This window comes from Malania oleifera, chromosome 2 (genome assembly GCF_029873635.1).
Source record: "Malania oleifera isolate guangnan ecotype guangnan chromosome 2, ASM2987363v1, whole genome shotgun sequence".
Lineage (NCBI taxonomy): Eukaryota > Viridiplantae > Streptophyta > Magnoliopsida > Santalales > Ximeniaceae > Malania > Malania oleifera.
In genome coordinates, this window is record NC_080418.1 from 127,563,316 (window position 1) to 127,582,054 (window position 18,739).

Below are 18,739 nucleotides of genomic sequence, written 5' to 3' on the forward strand. Positions count from 1 at the left end.
AATGTTCCTAAATCTGAATATGAGTTGGATGATAATGATAGGAACTTAGTGCAAGTGAATTTTGATGCTATGAATACCTTACTACATGCTTTAAATTTTGATATTTTATGTGAGGTTATGGCATGTAGTAGTGTTAAAGAGATCAGGGATGAACTTGAAAGGAGATATGGAGCATCCATGCAAAATGAAGTGAGCACTCCTTGTGACTCAAGCCCTACAGATCTTAAAGGAGGTAATCCGTGCTTTGTTGCTTTGACCAATGATGAGGTAATCTCAACTTCTTCCATTTTATTAGACAAATTTGGAAATGATTCATGTGATGATTTGAATGATGTATCTGATTTTGAATCATGTGATAGTGAAAGCATGCCTACTTATGAAGAACTACAAATTGAATTTGTTAGAATTCATAAGTTACTTGTTAAATTTAATAAGAAATATACTGTTTCAGAGAACAAGTGTGAGGCATGTATGAAAGAATGTGAGTCTAAAGTTCTTACTGAAAGAGAAAATGACCTAAAAATCAAAATATTAGTGAACAAGAATGAATCATTAGAAAAATAAATGTGTATCTTGAAATCCAAAATCTCTAATGATAATAATAAAGATTTTATGATTGCAGAATTTGAACAAAAAGCAAACAATACGACTAAAGAGTTCATTAAATTACAAGATGTTTGCAAGGGTCTTAAAAATTTTAAAATGCAAGAGCTAGAAAATAAAATAGAATACCAGTCTAAGATCATCCACACATTCACTAGAGGGAATGACAACTTTGATAAGTTGCTAGGATCACAAAAGATGACCTTAGATAGGGAAGGTATAGGATACAACAAATTAGAAATAGAAAGAAGAAAAATCTGTATATAGGGTACTTTGTGAGAGAATTTGATTGTTATGCTAGTACCTCCTCCGGTCCTTATATCCATATCTATTGTGCGTTGTGTAAAAAGAAAGGACATACCAAGTTTGATTGTGCGATCAAAAGGAAAGGGGTTAAAATGAAACAAGTGTAGAGAGTAAAAGAAAATTTTGATTCCATCCCCTCTTGACCCGAAGTTGTTCCAAGTGTCAATTGAATGGAATAGAAAGACTCCATAAACCTTAGGTCCTATATCTAAATCATAAGGGGTCTTATATATTAAGAAAAGGTCAAAAGGAGAGAAATCAACACAGTTCGGTTGGCTGAACCATTTCAGCTCATTATCATCGGACGACTGAACTTAGAATGTTGACCAGCGTGTTGACCTTACTTGAGCTGCTGAACTTTTCAGTTCAAAATCATTCATGCAATCGAACATGGTTCTAGTAACCGAACACATATTCGGGTAACCGAATTAGTATTTCAACCAACCAAACTTTGATGAACAAATGTGTAACAACCCGAATAATAATGGTATTTAAATAATAAAGGGGGAGGGAAATGGAAACAGAAACAGAAACAGAAAGAGGCAGCAGACTTCGTCGACAAACGTGAAATAATAACTCGAAAATTTTTACATAGGGCCTTGTCGACGAACACAAGGAGTTCGTCGACGAGTGCATAAGTAGGCCTCATCGACGAAGTCACACCTCATCGACGAGAAGATACCGAGAGAGGATTTTTAGGCAGTCTGAATTTTGTCGACGAGGAGGTAGGGTTCGTCGACAAAATTATTTAAGAACTCGTTGACGAAGTGACATGTCTTTTCAACGAATCCAGTCCTATAAATAGATGAAACTCATATTTTTAACCAAAATCTTCAGTGCGGAACCCTTCTTTCTCTCTCTCCTACAACCCCCTCCCCTTCTCTCTTCAATCCTGACCCCACTTCTTGCTGGATTGAAGATCCAAGGCTACCACGACACTCCTGGCGAAATTCTCTACAAGGCTGCTGAAGTAAATTGTGGGGAAAGTTGATTTGAAATTCATCCCAAATTCAGGGTAAGGCATTTTATTCAGATTATGTCTTCCTTGTAGTTATAAGAAATGTTATATGTAAGAAAATATTGATGTTTTGTTATGGGGGATATTGTCTTCAGGATGTTGAGATAGGAACCCTGTGGGTATAGGGCCAGAATTTAGTAGGGGCTTTTCAGAGTTAAGGTAAGGGAAATATGCTATGCTAGCAGTTTTTAATATGTATACAGAATATTATGAATGAGTATTTACAAGCATGTATATCAGATTATTTTCTAGAGAATTATGAATATTATTTTTATAGCAGAATTACTGAAATTAAGCATGAGACTACATTTATTCAAATGTGTGGCATGAGTGTATTACACTACCCTATATATAGAATTTACAGTGTTACAGATATACAGATATTCAGATATTTTAGAATATTAGAAATGAATGAGACTTACAGTATTTTCAGAGAAAAACATGATTTATAGACCATAACACTTAGACAGTTTATTCAAATAGATTATACAGTGATAGCATCAAGATGCTACAGCAGATATACAAAGCACATAGATATTAAATATAAAGCATACAGATATTATATACAAAGCATACTTATATTATATATAGATATTTTTATACAGACATTATAGATAGTACAGACAGAAAGCACAGATGATACAGATAAATAATATATATATATATATATTTCAGTCAAATATCTCAGATAATATAGCTCAGAAATATAGTGTTATGTTTGTTTTTGAAATCATATTAAAAGCAGCAATATTGTTATATATTTACATATGTATACAGAATTACACAGTTACAGACCCCTGTGGAAATTACAGATAGATATATTTACAGCAGAGCACAGTACCATTGCTAGTCCAGAATAGAGTGCAACCACATAACTCAGATAGTATGTGAATTCTGTCTAGTCAAGCCAGGAGAGATTGCAGTCTCCCCAGGGAGCTGGGTTGAGATGGCTGGTTAGATGATGTTAGAGTTTGGAGATTACCCGGAGAGATTGCAGTGGGCTAGATTAGCAGATGTACAGATATAAATTGACTTGCCTACCAATCAGAGTTAGTCCAGCCTACGAGCCGCACAACCTTATCATGAGGGGTTATTTCATGATATACAGATCCCAGGGTATAGTAGAAGTTCCTATGTACAGATATATCACACGGCAGCAATTTATATTATTATACTAGCAGTACCTTCATATAGAAAACTCAGATACACAGTTATATTTTAAAGATTACATGATAGATAGATATATTTTGTACAGTTTATTAGTTTTCTCATATTTCAGTATTTTAAATATGTAACTTAGCCACCACACACTAGTAATAGCATATTTCCACTTACTGAGCGTTGTCTCATCCCAGTAACTTATCATTTTTCAGGAGATCCAACTAGGTGAGCAGATCAGGCTCGCGAGTATAGGTTGACTTGAGCTGCCTTTGTGGGAAAGGTAGGTATTTTTGAGATATCAGTGTTTTGGGATAGTTTTCAGATTATAGTGACGTCACTGGGTATTTTGTATTGTAAATATATTTTAGAATTCTATAGTTGTCTGGTATTGTATTGTATATAGTAGTTCCCAGTTTTTTGTACCGCTATTTAGATATATGTGACAGACAGAGTTTCCTCAGTGCTCTTGAGCCTGGGATGTTATTTTCAGTATTTCAGACAGATGACATTTATTATATTTAGGGGAAAAATTTTGTATAAATAGCAGGTCGTTACAGTTTGGTATTAGAGCCTAGGTTGCTAGGTTCCGTAGACTCTGGAATGCAGCGGGTACAATACCAAAAAATAGGAAAAGAATTTGAGGATTTGTTCTGTGGTCTGAATATATGATTATCATGGTGGTTTCTGTGTTTTTCCTAGGGTGACGATTTCAAGAAAATCATAGTAAACTATCGACGAGTCGTGTGTTTGGGTCACGGGATTGGATTTTGGGGTAGGAACAAGGGAAATAGTCGATAGTGAATTTAAGGTTTCAGTTGGATGAAGTAAAGTAGATATGTATAGGATTTTAAAATAGCATTTTGTGTATTTTCAAGATGGATCTGGGTAGCAGTGGTACAAATGCTGGAGGTGACAGACCAGGACCCTCCAGTATGGGAGGTGGAGATTCAGATGCTGTACTATGCAACGTCACCCAACAAGTGATGGCTGACATGGCCAGGAGTGGAGGAGAGCGTGGCTACATGATCGAGCAATTTACGCGGATGAAGCCTCCTTCTTTTGCTGGAGGACTTGATCCGATTGAAGCTAAAAATTGGGTTCAGGATGTTGAGGAGATTCTAGCAGTACTGGCCTGTTCAGACGAGCAAAAAATGGCATTTGCGTCATTTAAGTTAACAGGAGAGGCAAAGTGCTGGTGGAGGTCAGCGCGATTAATTGAGGAGCAGAGGCTCGATCCAGTGCCAGTATCTTGGGGTCGGTTCAAGAAGTTATTCTTCGAGCGATATTTCACTACTATCATTCGGAGCGCGAAGGTAGCCGAGTTCCTGTATTTGGCTTAGGGGCAAATGACAGTATCCCAGTATGCTATCAGATTTATTGAGTTATCACATTTCGCCCCACATTTAGCACCAGATGAAGAAAAGAAAGCCAGAAAGTTTGAAGAAGTATTGAGACAGAATTTGTTTAAGCAAGTTATTGGCTTCCGAGCTTAGACGTTTGCTGAGGCGATGGATAGAGCTGCTATCATTGAGAATGGTATGCAGAGAGGTGCTGCAACTCAGGGTCAAAGGAGGAGGTCTACACCCCAAGACTTGCTGGCGAGCTCTAGCCGAGGGCCATGGAAAGGAGATCGCTATGGAGGTGGTTAGGGATGGATGACGGGTCGTGGTGGTTTTCAGGGTGGACGGGTTGCTCCTACCTGTCTTAGGTGTGGCCGTAGACATCTAAGTGAATATAGGATGGGTGAGGACGTCACCTACCATTATGGGAGACTCGGGCATAGATCTTGGTCGTTTCAGGGATTGACAGCTTAGGCACCAGCTCCCAGACCATACCGGGGTGGTTATCAGGCACCCTGTGGAGGACAGAAGAGGAATATGGCACCGGCAAGAGTGTATGCATTGACGCTGGGTGACACCGATGTAGCTAGAGATGTAGTCACAGGTACCCTTACTGCTTTCTCATTTATAACTATTGTTTTATTTGATACAGGTGCCACCTACTCTTTTGTTTCTGTGGTATATGCTAAATTAACGGGGTATAAGGCATAGTTATTGGATATTAGGTTAGCAGTAGCTACATCGACTGGGTCAATGGTGAGGTGTAGAAAGGTACTCAAGGGTTTTCCAGTGACTATTCAAAGGAAAATATTGCCAGCTGATTTGGTGATATTAGATATGCAAGGATTTGATATAATTCTAGGTATGGACTGGTTAGCAGATAATTATGCTAGTATTAATTTTCATTCGAAAGAAGTGATTTTCATACCTCTAGGTGAGCCAGAATACAGATTTTTTGGTTCACAGGTACGTTCTTCACCACAACTTGCGTCAGCTGTTCAGGTGAGAAAACTGATCCAAGAAGGCTACCAGGGATTTGTTGCTTACATTAAGGAATCGTCGAAAGAAGAATTGAAACAAACTGAAGTCCCTATAGTTAGAGAATTTTTAGATGTATTTCCAGAAGAATTACCTGGTTTTCCATTGGACCGTGAAGTTAAGTTTACTGTGGATCTTCTATCGGGGTCAGCGCTAGTATCTAAAGCTCCTTATCATATGGCCCCAGCTGAGTTAAAAGAACTAAAGGATCAATTGCAAGAATTACTAGATAAAGGATTCATCAGGTCCAGTGTGTCGCCCTGGGGAGCACCAGTCTTATTTGTGAAAAAAAAAAAATGGGACCATGAGGATGTCTATAGATTACAGAGAAATAAATAAACTAACTATTAAGAATAAATATCCTCTTCCTAGGATTGACGATTTGTTTGATCAGCTCCAAGGGACCCAGGTTTATTCTAAAATCTACCTGCGGTCGGGTTACCATCAGGTGAAAGTGAGGGCTGAGAACGTCTCGAAAACATTGTTTTGTACAAGATATGGGCATTACGAATTCTTGGTGATGCCTTTTGGGTTGACTAATGCACCAGCGGTATTTATGAATTTAATGAACCGAGTGATCCATCAGTACTTAAACCAGTTTGTAGTTGTATTTATTAATGATATACTAGTCTACTCGAGGAGTTTTGAGGAGCACGAGCATCATTTGAGGCTAGTATTGCAGACATTGAGAGAGAGAAAGTTATATGCGAAGTTCAAGAAATGCGAATTCTGGCTGAAGCAGGTCTCTTTTCTCGACCATGTGATCTCTGAGGCAGGTGTATCTTTCGATCCGAGTAAGATAGAGGCAGTGATAAATTGGATGAGGCTTGGAAATGTTCAAGAGGTTCGGAGTTTTCTAGGTTTAGCAGGTTATTATTGGCGCTTTGTGGATGGTTTCTTCAGTTTTTCAAGTCCATTGCCGTGACTTACGAGGAAAAATGTAAGATTTGAATGGACTGATGACTGTGAGCGGAGCTTTCAGGAGTTGAAGCAGAGGTTGGTTACAGCCCCAATATTGGCTATTCCATCAAGAGATGATGAGTTTGTGATATACAGTGATGCGTCCCTGAAAGGGCTTGGGTGCGTATTGATGCAGCATGGCAGGGTCATTGCATATGCTTCCAGACAGCTTAAAGAATGTGAGAAGAATTACCTTGTGCATGATTTGGAGCTAGCTGCAGTGGTGTACGCTCTTAAAATTTGGAAGCACTATATGTATGGTGGGAAATGCGAAATCTTCACGGATCACAAGAGTCTGAAATATTTCTTCACCCAGAGAGAATTGAATATGATACAAAGAAGGTGGCTAGAGCTTATTAAAGATTATGATTGTACTATTAATTACCACTCAGGAAAAGCGAATGTAGTGGCAGATGCTCTGAGCAGGAAATCAGGGGGACCCATACTGGCAGTTATGGAGATTCAGCACTCAATTCTGATAGATTTGGAGAAACTTAACATAGAATTGGCAGAGAAGAGTCCTCAGACAGTTATTGTCAGTCTAGTGGTTCAACCTACGCTATACGAGAGGATTAAAGCAGCTCAGGATGATGATATGGAGTTGGCAGAGGTGATAGCTAGAGTGCGGGATGGTCAAGGAGAAAAGTTTAGCATATCAGATGATGGAGCCCTACAGTTCCGTACTAGGCTTTGTGTTCTTGCAGATACCCAGATCAGAAGAATTATATTGGAGGAGGCTCACAGATCACTATACACAGTCCATCTTGATAATACTAAAATGTACAAGGATTTGCGAGAGTACTTTTGGTGAAGTGGGACGAAAAGAGAAATTGCCGAGTTTGTTTAGCTATGTTTGACGTGCTAGCAGGTTAAGGCTGAGCACCAGAGACCAGCAGGACAGTTATAGCCATTGTTTATTCTAGAGTGGAAGTGGGACCACGTTTCTATGGATTTCGTTACGAGTTTACCACCAGTGCGGCAGGGATTGAATGCAATTTGGGTAGTTGTTGATCGTTTGACGAAGACTGCCCATTTATCCCTATTAAAGTCGGCTATTCCATGGACAGACTGGCAGAGATATATGTTCAGGAGATAGTTCGCATCCATGGTGTACCAGTATCCATAGTTTCTGTGATAACCCAAAAATATATATACGATTAAATCACAATAATAATAAAATAATAAAAATGATCATTAAGTTAATATCAATACAGAAGTGTTTTTCTATAGGATCCTTGATTCCATGTTTGATGCCTAAGAAAGACCTTGTCTTAGCGAGTGCTCAGAGACCATTGCGGCTCAGTCGCTCCCTGGAGGTCGGCCTGGTCAAAATGAAATTTCATAGGATAAACAGGGTATACACTATTTATATACGTAAATAAGTACATAAAATAATGTTTTGACTAACATAATTTGTAGAAATATATGATAAAATAATAATAATATAAGTATCCTATGCGGGACCCACAAGACTGTGTGGAGCCCACATGAGTCCTAAAGCCATGCGGAGGTTTACACGAGTCTCAAAACTGTGTAGGACTCATAAAATTGTATGAGAATTATTGGAGTTACGTAGGATTCATTTGGGTCTCGAAGTTGTGTGGGGTCCACATGAGTTTTCAAAATTCAAATTTAATTCTTATTCGAAAATAAATAATAAAATAAATAAATACTAAAAATAGTTTAAAAGTAATAACAATGATAATAATAATGATTAAGAAAAATAATAAGATAATAAAATAAGTAATTAACTAATTGATTAATTAATTAAGTAAATAATTAATTAAAAATTTATTTAATGGGAATGGTGGCAAGCACTCCCACATGACATCCATCTCCATCCCTTACTCAACTCATACCTTACCCATCTTTTACCCATTCTTTAATTTTAAAAAAATTATAATTTCACCCATCTCCCCACACTTTTATAAATTTCATTTCTTTTCCAAAATTTTCCTATAAATAGGAAACTCTCAACCTTCATTTTTCACAACAATTTTTCTAAGGAAGAGAAGGATTAATGAGTGAAAGAATTTATGGTGGAAAGAATTTTTGAGTAAGTTCTCACTCACCCACTCTTTCCGATCTCATTTCTTAGAGATAATTATTGTGTTCATGGCACAAGATAAAAGAAGAAAATAAGTAAATTTGATTATGTTAGTTTCTTTTTATTTTAAATTCATACCCGAGTTTATTTTGTAAGTAAATTTCAATTATGTTACTTAGTTCCATAAAATTTCCATGAGTTTATTTTTACATATATTTAATTATACCAGTTCTATCTTTAATGTACTTGCATTTATTTTTGGGGTAAGAAATGTTCTAATCCCCTCAGGTAAATTTTCAGCATTTCTTTCTATTAAAAAAAAAAATTATATATATTTTTAACACAAAAATTGTGTGATATGACTTTATTTCTACGTTGCATTATTCATGAAAATATGAGTAAAGATGAGATTTTTACTAGATTATTTTAAATTGCATAAATTATAATAAGATGATTTTAAAACCCCTTATGACAAAGTAAGTTCAAAATTACAAATGTTCGGTACCGCAGCTTAAAGTTTAAACGGATCAGAGTGCACCTACACTATTTATAGAGTGGTTATTTATGTTAGTGAATTTCTCCTGAGTGCACACCTGGTTCTGGACCAGGACTTAATAAGGAAAATCTCACTTAATGTTTACGTATGTTGATTTATTTTGGTTGGCCAGCCAGCTAAGTTCAGTCTTTGGACCGCACAATCCAATCATGGGGGTAAACATGACTTACGACAAACAGGCCTAAAGGTGGTTTTCACAATTTATGTTTATACATATTTAATTACATGTACGGAGTTATTAATGATTTGAAGGAAAAGTATAAGTTTATATGAAAATGGTCATTCTTGTGCCTAAATGACGATTTAAAGGAAACGTATAAGGAGAAGTATATGTATGTATATAATTAAATATTTTTATAGTTTTAAAGTTAAAAGTTTAATTTAACGGTCACAGTATATGGTTATTAAATTTTACTGTTATAATTGATGGTAAAAGTTTTATGTAGAAATTTTTAAATTTACATTTATTTTAGAAACAATTTTGAAGTTATAGTATTAAATATTATTTTACGAAATTTTTAAAAAACTCATTTTGGCCACATACTAATAATAATCTTATTTACTTACTGAGCGTCATCTCACTCCAATCATATTTTTATTTTAGATAACTATGAAGGGTATGTGGGAAATCAGGCTTAGTAAGCATGCGGGTGGGGATAGAAAAATAAAGATTGATTAAAAATATTAGTACGATTCCAGATATTTATGCTTGTGTAATTTTTCTTCTTTTCAAATAAATGATTGTAATATGAATAATTAGCGCTCTGATTTAATAATAATTGAGTTTAATAACTTCCGCTGTAAATCAATAGTAAAAAGTAAATATCCCAGACCCTCTGGGGTTGGGGTATTATAGTTTCAAACCGGGATCCTTGATTTACTTCATGATTCTGGAAAAGTTTTCAGGAGGCTTTGAGTACACAGTTAGCATTTAGCATTGTTTTCCATCCCTAGACAGATAGTCAGATTGAGAGGACAATTCAGATCTTAGAAAATATGCTTCGTGCGTGTGTGCTAGATTTTAGGGGTAGCTAGACTCAGTTTCTACCACTAGTTGAATTTGCCTATAATAACAGCTACCAGTATAGTATCGGCATGGCTCCATACGAGGCACTGTATGGCAGAAGATGTCGTTTTCTCTCTTCTAGGATGAGGTAGGCGAGAGGTGAGTTTTGGGTCCAAAGATCGTTCAACGGGCTTGTGACAAGGTCCGACTAATTAAGGAAAGAATCAGTACCGCACAGAGTAGGTAGAAAAGTTATGCAGACACTCGCCTCCAAGAGTTAGAATTTAAAGTGGGAGATTGGGTATTTTTGAAGATAGCTCATCTGAAAAGAGTTATGAGGTTTGGAAAGAAGGGCAAGTTGAGCCCTAAGTATATTGGCCCTTTTGAGATACTAGAGAGAATAGGGTCAATTGCCTATAGGCTAGCTTTGCCGCCAGTTTTATTCAGAATACACGACGTGTTTCATGTTGCTATGTTAAGGAAATACATCCCAGACCCATCCCACATCATCAACTATGCAGAGATAGAACTCAAGGATTCATTAGCTTATGAAGAAGCACCAGTACAAATATTAAACAGAAAAACACAAGAATTACGCACAAAAGAAATTCGGTTAGTAAAAGTTGTGTGGAAGAATCACGCTATAAAGGAAGCTTCTTGGGAACTCAAGGAGCAGATCAAACAGAGATACTCGCAGTTATTCCAAGAGGTATAGAGGTAATCAGGTAAAGTATAATATCTAGATAGTGTTTTTTTTGCAGGTACATGTATTGAATAGATAAAAGTAGTTATTAGTTTTATATATGTAATCTCCTAGAACATAGTATGTAACCACGGTATTCCTCCGCCATAAGTGAGGGCAGATAATAAAATAAGTAGACCATTTGCTTTTATAGGATGATAGAAGTAATACAAATAGTAAATTTCGAGGACGAAATTTTATAAGGAGGGGAGAATGTAACAACCCGAATAATAATGGTATTTAAATAATAAAGGGAGAGGGAAATGGAAATAGAAACAGAAGGAGCATTCGTTGATGACATTGCATTTTGAATATAATAACTTGAAAATTTTTACATAGGGCCTCATCGACGAACACAGGGAGTTCGTCTACGAGTGCATAAGTAGGCCTCATCGACGAAGTCATGCCTCGTCGATGAGAAGATACCGAAAGAGGGTTTTTAGGCAGTCTGAATTTTGTCGATGAGGAGGTAGGGTTCGTCGACGAAATTATTTAAGAACTCGTCAACGAGGTGACGTGTCTCGTTGACGAATCCAGTCCTATAAATAGCTAAAACTCATATTTTTAACCAAAATCTTCAGCGTGGAACCCTTCTCTCTCTCTCTCCTACGACCCCCTCCCCTTTTCTCTTCGATCTTAGCCCCATTTCTCGCCGAATTAAAGATCTGAGGCTACCACGATGCTCCTGGCGAAGTTCTCTGCAAGGCTGCAAGAGCAGATCGTGGGGAAAGTTGATTTGAAATTCATCCCAAATTCGAAGTAAGACATTTTATTTAGATTATGTCTTCGTTGTAGTTATAAGAAATGTTGTAGGTAAGAAAATATTGATGTTCTATTTTGGGGGATATTGTTTTCAGGAGGTTGAGTTAGGAACCCTGCGGGTATAGGGCCAAAATTTAGTAGGAGCTTTTCAGAGTTAAGGTAAGAGAAATATGCTATATTAGCAATTTTTAATATGTATACAGAATATTATGTAATGACCCAAAACAAATATTATTAATTAATTAATTATTGTTAAGAAAATTAATTAAATTAAGAAATTTGAGTATTGTGGGTATATATATGTATATGAAAGTATATATAAAGTTATTATATAATAAAGTTTAAAGTAAGTGATAAAGGAAAGAAAAAAAAAAAAGGAATCTTAGTGCCTAAGTTTCCTGGGAGAAAGCAAAAGAAGTTAGGAAAAAAAAAAAGTTCACAATGGAGGAACAAAAGGGAAAGAAAGAAAGAGAAAAAAAAAAAAACTCTCTGAGCTCACGTTCTCCACTTCTCTTCTCTCTACGATTTCGCGGCAAATTCTTGTCCAATTGAAAATCCGAAAATACCACTAGACTCCATTCTCCGCCACCAACATATCTACTAAAGTATTTGTCGTAGGAGTAACGTTGGCATATCTTTTGGGGTAAGGCAAATTCTCATCCTTGTCTCAATTTTTCTTAAATTTTAAGCCAAATTGACAATCGAACACCACCACGAGAGTCTAGGGATGATTCTCTACAAATCTAGCGGAGCGAATTTCTCGTGGGGTCATTATGGAAATAGCCCCAAAACTAGGATAAATGGGTTGTTTAGAAATTAATTGTTATTTAATTATTGTAAATTAGGAAATGTTAAAATAATATTTTATTAGGGTTGATTTGATTGAATCAGGGTTCGAGTGAGCGCTGCGGGTATACTTTTGGGAGCATTGCAGGCATGATTCAGGGAATCAGGTAAGGGGGAATAAAATTATATCAGTATTTTATTAAGGTGAACCAGTTATTTACGAGCATATGAAATTTATTATTTATCTATATGATTTTCAGAATAGCCTGATTATTGGAAAAATGATGATTTTTGTTTAAAATTTATATTTGGGTTAATTGCATATGATATTAAATTCGTGTGACATGGGAATAATTTTTCCTAATAAATTGAATATAAATTGCTATGGCATTTGGGTTTGCAAGTGGGGATGTTTTGAATGATTATGACATGATGAAAAATTGTTATGTTTGACTCCTGTGTGGAAATGTATTGATTTGTTGGGTTACTGTGTGGGAAATGAATCGATCTGTTGGATTCATGTGTGGAAATGCATTGATGCGTCTGTGTGAACTAACTGGTGTGGTTATTCGTATGCATCTCAATATAACGTTGGCATGAGGAGGTTGTTATATTACCTAAATATAAATCATGATATGACGTTGGCAGGTCGAGGAGCTCGTCATATTGCCATTTATATGGGGTAGGACATTGGCAGGTCGAGGAGCTTGTTCTACTGATGTATGACGGGTAGGTCATAGGGATTGGATACTGGTGAATAGTGGTGCATGTGTGGGCCACGTGTTACGAAAGCTGGAGTGGTGCCTTTGTGGGCCACATTATATCCTGTGTGGATAATGGCGCCTGTGTGGGCCATGTTATGTACCCTGTGTGGGTAGTGGTGCCTGTGTGGGCGACGTTATATCTTATGTGGATAATGGCACCTGTGTGGGTAGTGGTGCCTATGTGGGCCACATGTAGATAAGAAGTACGCAGGTGCTTATGTGGGCCACGTACTGACATGTACACAGTTGCTCTGTATGGGCCACATACTGAGGACATTAGAAGATGAAGTATGAGATGCATGATTCCTATGTGGATGTGTTGTGCGCATGTGAATTTAATTATAGCAAAAAAATAATGGTATAGCATATTGTGAATGCATGTATGTGCATGCGACGAGGTAAACATACCACCGGGGGCTTGCTGAGAAAGGTGAGTGTTCTGTTAGGTAGTTTCTTGGTATCAGTGCAAAGGGATGTTACTTGTATGAGCGGGTAGACATCCCAATCCTCGGAAACCTTTGCCTTTAAAATAATAAAGATGTATGTATTGGCGGCGAGGTAATACTTCACCTGAGGGCTTACTGAGTAAGGTGAGTGCTCTGGTAGGTAGTTTTTAGAACCAGAGCACAGACAAGCTACTTGTATGGGCGGGTAATCTTCCTTATCCTTGGGGACTTTCACCTACATAAAAATTATGTACTTGTGCATATTGGATCTGTGTATGACATTAGATGTCGAGAATGTTATTAATGGTACATTTTCTTAGTTGTTATTGATATTATGTGAGAAGCAATTTATTTTGATATGTAAATATTAAAACTCAGTTGTCACGTGCTGTTATAATTTATTCCACCCTTACTGAGAAGTATCTCACCCTAGTAGATTAACAATTTTTCAGGTTCTTCTGGAGATCGGGTTTGAATGCCTAGGTTGGGATTATATTTGGTGGTTTTTTTTTTAGTATTGTGAGATACTGGTATATATATATACATATATATATATATATATATTTGTACTGGGTTATATATAAATACTAGTTGTGGACATAGATATCTGGATGTTGTAGTGTTCATTTTTGGGTTGCTATATAGAACTTTGGTATTTATTTGAGGTTATTTATTTATATTCCTCTGCGTGTATGTTAATTATGGTATCAGATACAGGTGATTGAAACATGTGGCACCCGGGCCCCACTTGGCGGGTTTCGAGGCGTCACATATTATGAATGAGTATTTACAAGCATGTATATCAGATTATTTTTCAGAGAATTATGAATATTATTTTTATAGCAAAATTACCGAAATTAAGCATGATACTATGTTTATTCAAATGTGTTATGAGTTTATTATAGTACCTTATATATAGATTTTACAGTGTTACAAATATACATATATACAAATATTTCAGAATATTAGAAATGAATGAGATTTATAGTATTTTCAGAGAAAAACATGATTTCTAGACCATAACACTCAGACAGTTTATTCAGACAGATTATACAGTGATAGCATCAAGATGCTACAACAGATATACAGAGCACACAGATATTATATATAAAGCATACAGATATTATATACAGAGCATACAAATATTATATATAGATATTTTTATACAGACAGAAAGCACAGATGATACAAATAAATAATATATATATATATTTCAGTCAGATATCTCAGATAATATAGCTCATAAATATAGTGTTATGGTTGTTTTTGAAATCATGTTAAAAGCAGCAAGACTATTATATATTTACATATGTATACAGAATTACACAATTATAGACTCCTGTGGAAATTACAGACAGATATATTTATAGCAGAGCACGGTACCGTTGCTAGTACAGAATAGAGTGCAACCACATAACTCAGATAGTATGTGGATTCCATCTAGCCGAGTCAGGAGAGATTGCAGTCTCCCCAGCGAGCTAGGTTGAAGTGGCTGGTTAGACGATGTTAGAGTTTGGAGATTGCCCGGAGAGATTGCAGTGGGCTAGATTGGTGAATGTACAGATATAGATTGACTTGCCTTGTTGGCCAACCAAAGTAAGTCCAGCCTACGGGCCGCACAACCCTATCATGAGGGGTTATTTCATGATATACAGATCCCAGGGTATAGCAGAAGTTCCTATATACAAATATATCACACAGTTGCAATTTATATTATTATACTAGCAGTACCTTCATATAGCAAACTCAGATACACAATTATATTCTAAAGATTACATGATAGATAGATTTATTCTGTACAGTTTATCAGTTTTCTCAGATTTCAGTATTTTAAATATGTAACTCAGCCACCACACACTAGTAATAGCATATTTCCACTTACTGAGCGTTGTCTCATCCCAGTGACTTATCATTTTGCACGAGATCCAGCTAGGCGAGTAGATTAGGCTCGCGGGTAGAGATTGACTTGAGCTAGCCTTGTGGGAAGGGTACGTATTTTTGAGATATCAGTGTTTTGGGATAGTTTTCAGATTATAGTGACGTCACTGGGTATTTTGTATTGTAAATATATTTCAAAATTCTATAGTTGTTTGGTATTGTATTGTATATAGCAGTTCCCAGTTTTGTGTACCGCTGTTTAGATATGTGTGATAGACAGAGTTTCCTCAGTGCTCTTGAGCCTAGGATGTTATTTTCAGTATTTCAAATAGATGACATTTACTATATTCAAGAAAAAAAAAATGTTGTATAAATAGCAGGTCATTACAAAATGAGTTCGGGCTACCGAGCATTGGAAAATTGAAAAGACGCTTGAAATTCAGCTGATTGAATCTTTGTTCAGTTAGCCGAATAGACTCAGCGCCTAGGATAATCATTGCAGTTCAGGCAACCGAATTCCTATTCAGGTGCCCGAACCGCACTGTATAAATATTTTCACCCGTGAAAGAAGCTTCATTTTCACTCCACTCTTAAGAGCTCCTCCAGTTTTCCTCACTTCTAGCCACTTCATTTTCATTCCCAGCCTAACGCCTTTTACAAAAACTTCTTCCCACCATGTCTAGAGACCAAATACGGGCTAAGGCAGGCATTGCGCTTGACCAATGGTTCCACACGCTTGAGAAACGGATCAAGTATAATAAAGTTTTCTGCCTCAAGGATCCCATCCTCGATAAGGTACTAGACATTCAATGCAAACGTATTTTAATAATGTATTAGACATGTTCAGATACTAAGGATGGTATGAATTTGTAAGTTTCCAGCCCAGGGGGATCTACCCCATACTCATCAGGTTGTGTTGACTCTATGAGTCCAATCCGGTTTTGATAATAATAAATCATTTGGTATTTGATCTGTGCATTGAGATCGTGAACAGGAACAATGTCTAGCATGCACGGAAGGATAACAAGTCATGGAAGTCATGAAGATTAAAGCATACATATCTTGGCACAATCCATGGATCTAAAAGAGTTGGAGAATGAAGAAGCAAGCGACAAGTTCAAGAACGTCATGGGAATGGGTATATAGAACCTAATGTATTTACATTTTCATATGATTTAATTTGAGACTCAACAAATACCCTAGATGACCTTAGGACTCGTGCATTTCATGAACATCATTAGGGGATATCTATTGACTTAGATATATTTTCAAAACGCAGGAAAATAAGAGCAAAGCAGAATTTTAAACTAGAAAGAAAAAATTCAGAAAATGGTAACTTCAGTAGACCGAACTCAACGGTTAGTTGCCTGAAGTTGCAACTTCAGAAGACCAAAGTTAAGCTCAGTCGTCTGAAAAATTTCTTCAGAAGACCAAAGATTAAGTTCAGTAGCCTGAAAAATTTATGGTGAAACACAGAACCTAGTAGAAGCGCCTCAGAAGACTAAACTCAGACTTCAGTCGTCTGAACCTGACACTTCAGAAGACTGAACCCCAACTTCAGTCGTCTGACCCTATGTCCAGGTTGATTTTTGAAGCTCTAAGAAACTTTAGTCATCTGCGCCTTTAACCTTAGTTGTCTGAATTTGCGGGAAAGTTTAAAATTTTAATTTTTAATGAAAGAACATGCGAGCTATTTTTTGATCCAACGATTAGGATTGATTCTAAGGGTAAGGCACCTATATATTGAACATCTAAACCCTAGTGCTAAAAAAAAGATCAACAAGAACAAGAAAAATGATAAGACTCAACTACAAGAAGAAGAAAATTAAAGTTTGGTAATTCGATTGAGCATATTAGCACAGCTTGGGAGATCACACTACTGAGGTTGTGATTGGGATTTTAAATCTTACACTACACATCTGAGCTAAAGCTACTTTGATCCTCAAAAGGTTTTTTTGTGATTATTGTACAAGTTTTTCGATATTGAGGTTTGGTAAATCACACTACTTGTTAAGAGTTATTCTCATAGAGTTTCTTCATCTAAATTGATTTGCTGATTGATATCTATTTTTCAAAGAGTTTGTCATTGCAAAATCCATTTTTGATTATTTTTTAAGAGGTTGATCTTGAGTGTGCATATATTAAATCATTTTGATAAGATTACCACTTGAGAAAAGCTTTTGTTATTGATTAGATATTTTTTATTCAAGTGAGTTTTCATTCAAAGACTTGATATTTTTAATATTTCAAAATCTACTAGATTGAAAAGTCTAAAAGTTATCTATATACACTTGAGAAATATTGTTGTGACAAAGTGTGTTTCAAATTTTTGCAATCTTCAAAGCTTTTTATGTATTCAAAGATTTAACCTAAGTTCTCCAAAGCATTGATTTATATAAATATTTTTGGGAGATTTGATAAAAGGGAAAGTTAGTGAATCATACTCTTGCATATAACGATTATATCGTTACCTACATTCTGAGCTTCAAGTTTCATCATATGATTATGTGTTAGGAATTTCAGTTGTACTCACTAGCTTTGTTAGAAGTAACATTGAGTGTTTTTCATATTTGATATTATATTGTAATCCCGGTTCGGGTTGTGAACCGGGTTTGAGAAGAGAGTTATATCTCTTGTAAGTAGCGGAATAGGAGGAAGTTGTACCTTTTGTAAGCAACAGATGTAAGGGAAGCTCCGTCCCAATTTAAGAAGCAGGGATTATAGTAGAATCCTTGAGTGGGTTGCTCAAGGCGAGGACATAGGTCGGGTTGGCTGAACCTCGTAAAATCATGTTTGCCTTTTCTCTTCTCTTATCTTTTTAATTTCCGCAATGCATTTCATTACTTATATTGCATGTATGTATGTTGAATAACCTCACACGAACTTGATAAGTATTTTGTTAAATTTAGAAAGAGGGACTAAGAGGTAAATAGGTTTTAAAGAATTTTTAAAATACCCAATTCACACCCAATTCACCCTCCCCCCTCTTGGGATTACACCTTAATCAACAGGTTGTTCTATGCCAACATTGGGTAGGATGACCAGGATTGCTACTCGAGGGTGTTTGAGACAGACATCCGGTTTAATGATAAATACCTAGCTGAGGTGTTTGATATCCAGCGAGGCAACTTCGACAGTCCTAACTCCACCTCGACATGGATAAATGAGCAGGACTTCACCGTGAGCACTTTCGTGAATCTTGTGATGACTCATCCTGTGGTAGATCTTTCACACACCCCTAGTTATAGATCATTGATTCTGAAGGCAAAGGGAGTACACCACTTGATTTCATATAATATCTTGCCGAAGTTGGGGTCCAGGGATCA